We start from the raw sequence: 8,380 nt of genomic DNA, 5'->3' as shown, positions 1-8,380 counted from the left end.
AAAGTTCAACATTTGAAAATACACAGTCTGAGAAAAGCAGAATCTCTCAGTAAAGGCTCGGACTGTGAGTGACCATATAGTGAAGCAGAAGAGAAGCAAAGACAACACTTTCCGTGTTCATTCATTCATGACTTTAAATTTGTTGACCACAGAGCCCACGTACTGGCACAAATGCATAAACATTGGCAGAATTCGACCCCACGGCCACATCCGCTCGATCTTATTTGATTTCATGCGGAGCTCTCATGAAATAATCAAATGCGTGAGATATTGCTGCTGTGTCCTCGGGCTCTGTGCTCTACACACAACACAACACTCATTTATTTCTATAAGAGAAAGAGGAGGGACAATAGAGACAATAATTCAGTGGTGAACTATGAGGACAAACTCATTTTTCTGAAGATATTAAAATCACACACAGCCGCTCACAGAAAGCATTCATGCCCTTAATCATTTCTCTCATTTACTGAATTACAGATCTGCAAGTGAAACGCCGTTCTCTGTGATGTCTGTGGTTCGAAGCAATAAAAAAAGCTCAAAAATTATTTATATCTTTTATTTTCTGCTAGAGAAAAAATTTAATAACCTCAAACAACTGAAAGCCATTGTTGTCATGATGAGTGCCATTCATTCATCCATTCATCAAGCATCAGAAACATCGGAAATTAAAATGTCTGCATTTGCTGGCTTTGCAAGCTGTTCAAGTGTGATTTTGCTCAAGACTGTTTGAATGGACATTGAGATATAATGTGTTTAAGAGTCTTAAGAGATGGTGTTTGATTGTGGTATTACTCTGATTTTCTTGTCTGTGGTGATCTTGGAATGGGCAGAAAGCCATGAGGCAGGACTACTTGACTGCTTTAAATTGGGCTATTTATCTTGTCCGCGTGGTGGCAAACGGATTGGATCCTACCTTACCGCCTTGGAGTAAGTGGACTTCCCTCGGTGGAGGTCAAAACTGCAATTCTGTTGACACCTTGAGTTTTGAAGAGAGCAGGATATTTTTGGAAATTAAGATGCACTATTGCATATCCTACAGGCTTCCTGTCTTATGGAAAATATTACATTAATACAGAGTACATTTCAATAGAGTTATTTACTAGGGATGTCAATTAAACACATTAAAGTGGTCACGGCATGTGTGTGTGTGTGTGTGTGTGTGTGTGTGTGTGTGTGTGTGTGTGTGTGTGTGTGTGTGTGTGTGAAAAATATTTTCAACCCTCATTCTGAGCCTCTGTCTGAAATGATCAGTTTTTTAAGGTGCGGCTTCTTTAAGGCTTGTCAGTAAACGGCCACTGTTATGATTGGCTTATGCCATTGCATAATAAACAGTCTCATCGCTATTGCATGCGAGGAAGTGTTTTGAAAACATTATCCATATAAAACCATAATTTACAAACAAAGCATTATGAAATAATTTACTTGTGATGCAGCTGCTGTCAGATTCAATACAGTTGCTGCTTCATCTTTCAACCAAATTTTGTTGTTTACACTGTGGATCATTTACGAGACAATCTGCAGTCAAATGCTCCGCACAAACATTTAATCCTCTGAAGTTATCCAGGACGCCCTTAAAAACAAAATCATCCACTTCTTCCTGACACTGGGCTTCTTCTGAAATCTGGAGATGAGCTGTTAAACGAACCGTTTAAACAGGATGTCAAGGAAAACGCTCCTTTACGCTCCTATTTACTCTTCCATTCGTCCTCTTGCTGGCAGACTCAAGCGTGTGGAGTAAAATAAACAGACATGTGTATACTGTATCCAGTGTAGACAGCATCAGTGATTATAATGGCTTGTGTTTGCTTTTGACATACGACGCAACGCTCGTATCCGCTGTAGGCAAATGTCAGCAGTTAATCGACTGAATGCCAGTGAGGATGTATAACAGTATATTGTAAAATGTAATTTATTTTTGTGAGCAAAGCTGAATTTTCAGCATCAGTGTTCAGTGTCACATGATCCTTCAGAAATCATTCTAATATGATGATTTGATGCTCAAGAAACATTTCTTATTATTATAAATTTAAAAACAGTTGTGCTGCTTCATTTTTGTGGAAACTGAGATACATTTTTTTTTCAGGTTTCTTTGATGAATAGAAAGTTCAAAAGAGCATAATTTATTTGAAATTTTAATATTTTGCAACATTATAAATGTCTTTACTGTCACTTTTGAATTAGTACCTGTTGAATAAATGTATCCATTCTTTCTTTTTTTTATCTTACTGACCCCAAATCTTTGAATGGCAGTGAATATTGAAAAGGGACAGAAATTGATTTTGAGTCAGTAAAGCCATTAATCGCTTAGCGCTTCACCCTGACTCTCTGAATCTCCAAATTTAAATGTTCATTGCAGAATTCATCAAATGTTAACGATCCTGGAAATTACCTATAAATGAACTATAGACCTGTGACTGTTTTCAGTAAACATTAAGACTGTACATAAGACTGATGGACTTTTAAATGCAATGGATATATGTAATAGAGAGACCATCCAAAGTCTATAATTTAGACTATTTATTAAAGGGGGGCGTAAACCCGCTCAAGTTGTTCAACTAAATGAAAGTATAGGTTCCGGTGAGGTACACGGTTTCTTTATTTCTTTAGAACAAACAACAACATATATAAACATTAATTCAACAAATACCAAACAACATAAACATACACAAAATAAAGGGGCCGCAATAGGAGCCAGATTGATTTACTTAGACAAAGTCTTGGACTGGAAGTAACAGTCTCTGCTAATTTAGTGCAACCCAGGAAAATTGTAACACATGCCAAATGTAATACACAATCCTCAAATCAAGAGATACCACTATCACTGCCTCACACCATCTCCTAATAAGGGAATTATAGTTACATCCAGTAAAGAAAAACCCCTCGCTGGCCAAACAAAATAAAGAAAAAAATAAGGAAAGAAAATTACACTATACAATGGACGAAAATCAACTAAAGAAAAAGAAAACAAATAAACAATACCATATTCACATGAAATTGATGAAACCAACCAGAAACAAATCCAAACAGACACAGTTATAAATAAACCATATACTGGGAAAAACAGTGGTGTAGTGCACCATCAGCTGCCAGATGAATCTGCCAAAACATAATACACATCTGCATTTGTACACTATTAAAATATACAATTAGCATTTGGACCATACATTTCATTACATCTTTCTATAAAATATAAAACAACATAAATCATTTCATTACCTCCACAGTGTGTCCTATCTTATACTGAACACGTATTATGACAAGTCACGAACGCGATGGCAAGCTTGTTAGGTTACTACAACACATACAAAATATACATGCTCAAGAACAACAATAGTTCGCTTTTTGCACATAATAAAATCAAACGACCTACCCGGGAATTGTCCGCAACATGAACAGGGGAAACTGAACGATATGATACGTACAGATCCAAGTGAATGACCGCGTCACAATGCCAGGTTTGTTACTAAAACACATCCAAAACACATACTCAATAACAAACAATACTCTGCTTTTTACACCTAAATCAAACGACCTACCCAAGGATTATTGGCAACATAAACCGGTAAGCGGTACCCCCAGCGTGCAGCAGCTCTTCTCACTCACAGCAAGTCCACGCCAAACAAACATGTGCGTGTCTCCCACACCATTGTGCCACACCCCCCTTTAACTTGCTTAGGCGGAAATGACGCTGGACGCATTCTGCCGAACATTCTGGTCCCCAGGGTCCCTAACACAATCTACCTGACCTCCAGTACAAGGATAGGGATGCGACTGTATTCCTGGTTCAATTGGCCCCTTACTAATTCGACCTAAAGCACTTGGGTGGGAAACCGTGACTTCCACCACCAATCCATCACCTTCCTCAAATTCAATCTCTTCCTCCACTCCTTCACTACTCTGTACTCCTCCCTCCGCCACCGGGGCCATGCTGATATGTGAGGTAGGGACCGGCATTAACTCAGATCTATGAAGGCACTTAGAAGGACCTGTGCCATCTCGACGTCGCACTTCATAAACATTTCCAAGGTCATCCTTGCATTCTACCACTTCAAACAAGTTAGGAGACCATGCATCTTGGATTTTATTGCGCCCCAAAGGGTGACTCCTACAATAAACCAACCTGCCTGGAGCAATTATAAGGGCACCATTTGGTGGCACTATTCCCTGGTACGGGGCCTTCTCCTCCAGACATCTCCGTGCACTATCATAAACTAAAGACAAATGTTCTTTATGTTGGAGAATCCAGTCACTCACACAACCTCCTACCAACTCTTCTTCTGCTACACCCAAGAGGAAATCAATCGGTAACTGAGGCTTCTGGCCAAACATGAGTTCGTAAGGGGAGTGCTGGGTGGACTGATGAATAGTGGTGTTATACGCAAACAACAGTTGAAGAAGGAAGTGTGGCCACTTCCCTTTCTTATCTGGAGGCAAAGTCCTCAACAAATCGTGCAACTTTCGATTAAAACGTTCGCACTGCCCGTTCCCCTGAGGGTGATATGGGGTAGTACGACTCTTCTGGATCCCATAAATGTCATAGAGATGTTTAAACAACTCGCTCTCAAAGCTACGGCCTTGATCAGAATGTATACGCATAGGTACGCCATACACACAAAACCACTTGTCCACCAGTATTTTAGCCACGGTTCTTGCACTCTGATCTGAGATAGCAAAGTCTTGCGTAAACTTGGAGAACACGTCGGTCACCACCGGAACATTCTCTTGGCCGTTGCTAGCTCGTTCCATGAGAGTGAAATCAATTGCGAGAATTTCTAAAGGTCGGGATGCAGTCAGACTTTCCATAAAGGTGCGGAATTTAGGCTGTGTGGCCTTAGCTAGTACACACCGCTCGCAGGCACTACACCACTGTATAACATCCTTCCACATTCCCGGCCAATAGCATCTTTCCCTTAGCAGAGTCATGGTTCGCTCGACACCATGATGGCCATGGTTGTTGTGTACATTGTTAAGAACCTCAGTCCGTAAAGTAATAGGGAGCAATAACTGCAAGACAGTCTTTTCTGCTGGTGGAAGCTGTACTTGTCGATATAAGACTCCTTGATCCTCCCTAATCCGAGGCCACTGCCTAACCAACTCTCTAAGACCTACATGGCTCTGAACTACTTCTCCCTTTGAGGGCGGTGTTCCCCTCCTCCAGTGTCTCAAGAAAGTTCCAATCACCGGATCGGAGGACTGCAGTGCAAATAGATCACATTTCTCTCGCACCGGTAGAGCATTTATAGCTGAGGCTCTAGCATCATAGGGGTTTAACTGGAACTACGGTCCCTGCATTGCTCATCATCTGACTACTCATAGTGGTGGAGGGAAGACGTGACAAGGCGTCTGCATTACGATTAGCCGCCCCAGGTCGATACTGAAGTTCAAAATCAAAAACAGCCAGTTGAGAAGCCCAACGCTGTTCTACGGCTGCCAATTTTGCAGTTTGCAAATAACTCAAAGGGTTATTATCGGTCTAGACAATGAACTTGTTGGCCATCAGGTATTCCCTGAACTTCTCCGTTATTGACCATTTTAAAGCCAAAAGCTCCAATTTCATCAAGCTATAGTTTGACATATTTGTTTCAGGGGGCCGCAAAACCTAGTCTGTCCCCCTTGGTCTTGAGACAAAACTGCTCCGAGACCACGGTTACTCGCGTCAATTTCCAAAATAAAAGGTTTAGAAAAATTGGCATACCCCAACACCGGAGTATGCACCAACTTCTCTTTAAGGGCCACAAAAGCTCTCTCACAATTATCAGTCCAATGTTTTTCAAAGCAGCCTGTAGTTCTACGAGCCGCCCTCTTACCGCCTTGCAGTACTCCCACCAGCTTATGCAAGGGTGCAGCAACTGAAGCAAACCCTTCAAAAAATCGGCAATAATATGAAGCAAAGCCCAAAAAGGAACGCAAATCTGTCACACTACTAGGCCTTCGCCACTGGGCAACAACACTAACCTTTTCAGGGTCAGTAGCCACTCCCTCTGCCTAAATAATGTGCCCCAAATATTTCACCTCAGTCTGGAACAGATGGCATTTTTGTAGCTACAATTTCAAGTGATATTGCTGGAGACGTCCCAGCACCATTTCTTACCTCTCTAAATGCTGCTGGAAAGAAGTTGAAAAGACCACTATATAGTCAAGATATAAAAGCAAAGCATGAAATCGTTGGTCACCATATATCCTTTACGTGAGGCGCTGGAAGGTACTAGGTGCATTGCACAACCCAAAGGGCATCCTAGTAAACTCAAAGAGCCCAAAGGGAGTGCAAAACACAGTCTTCTCTTGATCTTGACTGGCTACGGGAACCTGGTTATATCTGCTCGCTAGATCTAAGGTACTAAACAACCTAGCCCCAGCCAAAGCGTCCAAGTACTCCTCAATCCGTGGGAGAGGGAAGGCGTCCTTACGAGTTCTTGAATTTAGTTGTCTATAGTCTACACACAGCCTAATTGAACCATCCTTCTTTTGTACAACAACAATTGGACATGCATATGGACTGCAACTTTGTTTTACTACCCCTTGATCTACCAGCTCTTGAATATGCCTCTTTACCTGATCTTTACCTGATCGTATTGCGAAGGAGGTAACCTATGATAACGCTGTCGCACTGAAGTCTTGTCCATCAAAGGTATTGTATGCTCAACCAAGGTAGCACAGCCCAAATCACCCTCCCCACGACTAAAGATGTCACTACACCTCTCCAGTAGAGTGCGGGCCTCCAATACTTCCTGAGAAGACAAATTAGGGCAAACTAACTATGAAAAATCCATGGGAAGGAGTTCTTCAACTGCCACAGCTTGAACTACAGCTATCTGTTCTCCAGTGGATCTCTGTGAATTTAGCTCTACTTGTGTTTTTGAATGCATTGAAACTAGATGAAAGTCTCCAAGGACTACCTTAGGCCGAATCCATCTGTCCTGAGTCCCTACATTTACGACCGGAACCTCCAGCCTCCCTTGAGTTACTGGCAGAAGATATTATCAAATCACAGGGTAAGTGACAATTCTCCAAAGGCAAAGGCTCCAGCAAACCTGAATAAAATGTGGATCCGTGTGACAGTGTGACAAATATCAGGAACAAACTTTAAAGTACCAGCTGGAACCAGAACAGCAGGTCCAGGATGAACCCGAACGCGGCCAACCAACCCAGTCTCCAGGGCCCGGTCAAGCTGTCTGCATTCCGCCATTGCCTTCTTCCATTCTTTTCCTGAAGCTTGTACCCCTAGATGTTGAAACAAAGAATCTCCATGCTGTATAAATAACTCTTGATAACACTGATTGATCAGGTTCATTCCTAACAAGCCGGCAATCTGGCCATGCTGCCCCTGACCCGCGCTCCTTCTGGGTTCTTCACTACTAGAATTCCCATACCAGGAAGTAATCTGGCCAATACTTGGACATCCACCTACACGTAGCCCAAATATGGGATGGCGAGACCATTAGCGGCCTTTAACTTTAGCCAGTTGCAAGACTGCAACTCTGTTCCCAAAGCCGGGTGAAGATGTTAAAAAAAAAACTGTTCGATAATCGTGGTCACCATAGAACCGGTGTCTAGCAAGCAAGTTAAAGATAACCCCCCAATCATCATTTCTACTGTAGGACAGTCTCCTATAAGCTTAGTACCATCATGTCCTTTAAAGCCCGAAAACTCCCCTTCCGTTGCCTGGGCAACAGCACCGGAGGGTTCTAGTTTTCCGAATGATCAAGAGTGGCTCTAGATGTAACATTGGACTGACTTGAACTTCGTGGGCCATCCCCTCCAGCAACATTCTGAGATGACTTCAGATCTACTTTGCAAAACCTAGCAATGTGACCTGCTTTATTGCAACGAATACATATAGGTTTACCATCTGGCTGGTAGGGAAAATTATTACCACGTGGTAATTATTATTACTGGTTATTATTACCAGTCCACATCATACCTCTTAGGAAACACTGGTGGTTCAAGGTGTCTCGTGATAGAGTCTAAATGTGCTTGTTGCTTACGCAAGTCAGTTAAATCAGTCAACTCATCTACTGACTGTACTGCAGCTACATTTGTTTGAATCTCCCCTGCCCTGTCCTGAGCACTATAGGAGTAAGCACGGGGCCTTTGACTAGCCAAGCGTTCTCCTTCCTCTACACACTGGATAGCTTCGGTACGAATATCCAAGAAGGAGGCAGAAGGATCCATACGCACCCTTTGCTTTAACTCTCGTCGCAACATGCTATCCTTAACATGCTCAAGAAACTGGTCCCTAAGAACAAAATCAGGATTGGCAAAACATTGTGGATCTCTTCGCTTAACTGCCTCAATAAGGGACATAAGGGCATGAGAATATTCCCTCAGCGATTCTCCCTCCATCTGTTTTCGTTGAAAGAACTGAGTCTGCAGCCCTATG

The 8,380-nt window shown here is 42.2% G+C and overlaps 1 long non-coding RNA gene across 1 annotated transcript; it reads right to left on the bottom strand.

Annotated features, from left to right (window-relative positions):
* Positions 1-2,578: 2,578 nt before the first annotated feature.
* On the bottom strand, positions 2,579-3,682 carry LOC143714900 (uncharacterized). The gene is made up of 3 exons (XR_013195640.1): positions 3,537-3,682; positions 3,371-3,463; positions 2,579-3,292 (listed from the first exon to the last, which is right to left on the bottom strand). It is a non-coding gene; the product is annotated as an uncharacterized LOC143714900 (long non-coding RNA).
* Positions 3,683-8,380: the final 4,698 nt, after the last annotated feature.

Source organism: Siphateles boraxobius, unplaced genomic scaffold (assembly GCF_051911475.1).
Source record: "Siphateles boraxobius isolate OS27281-9 unplaced genomic scaffold, OSU_SipBor_1 12, whole genome shotgun sequence".
In the NCBI taxonomy this organism is placed as follows: Eukaryota; Metazoa; Chordata; class Actinopteri; order Cypriniformes; family Leuciscidae; genus Siphateles; species Siphateles boraxobius.
The sequence above is the reverse complement of the archived record's forward strand: the minus strand, read 5'-3'. Positions and strand labels throughout refer to the sequence as shown.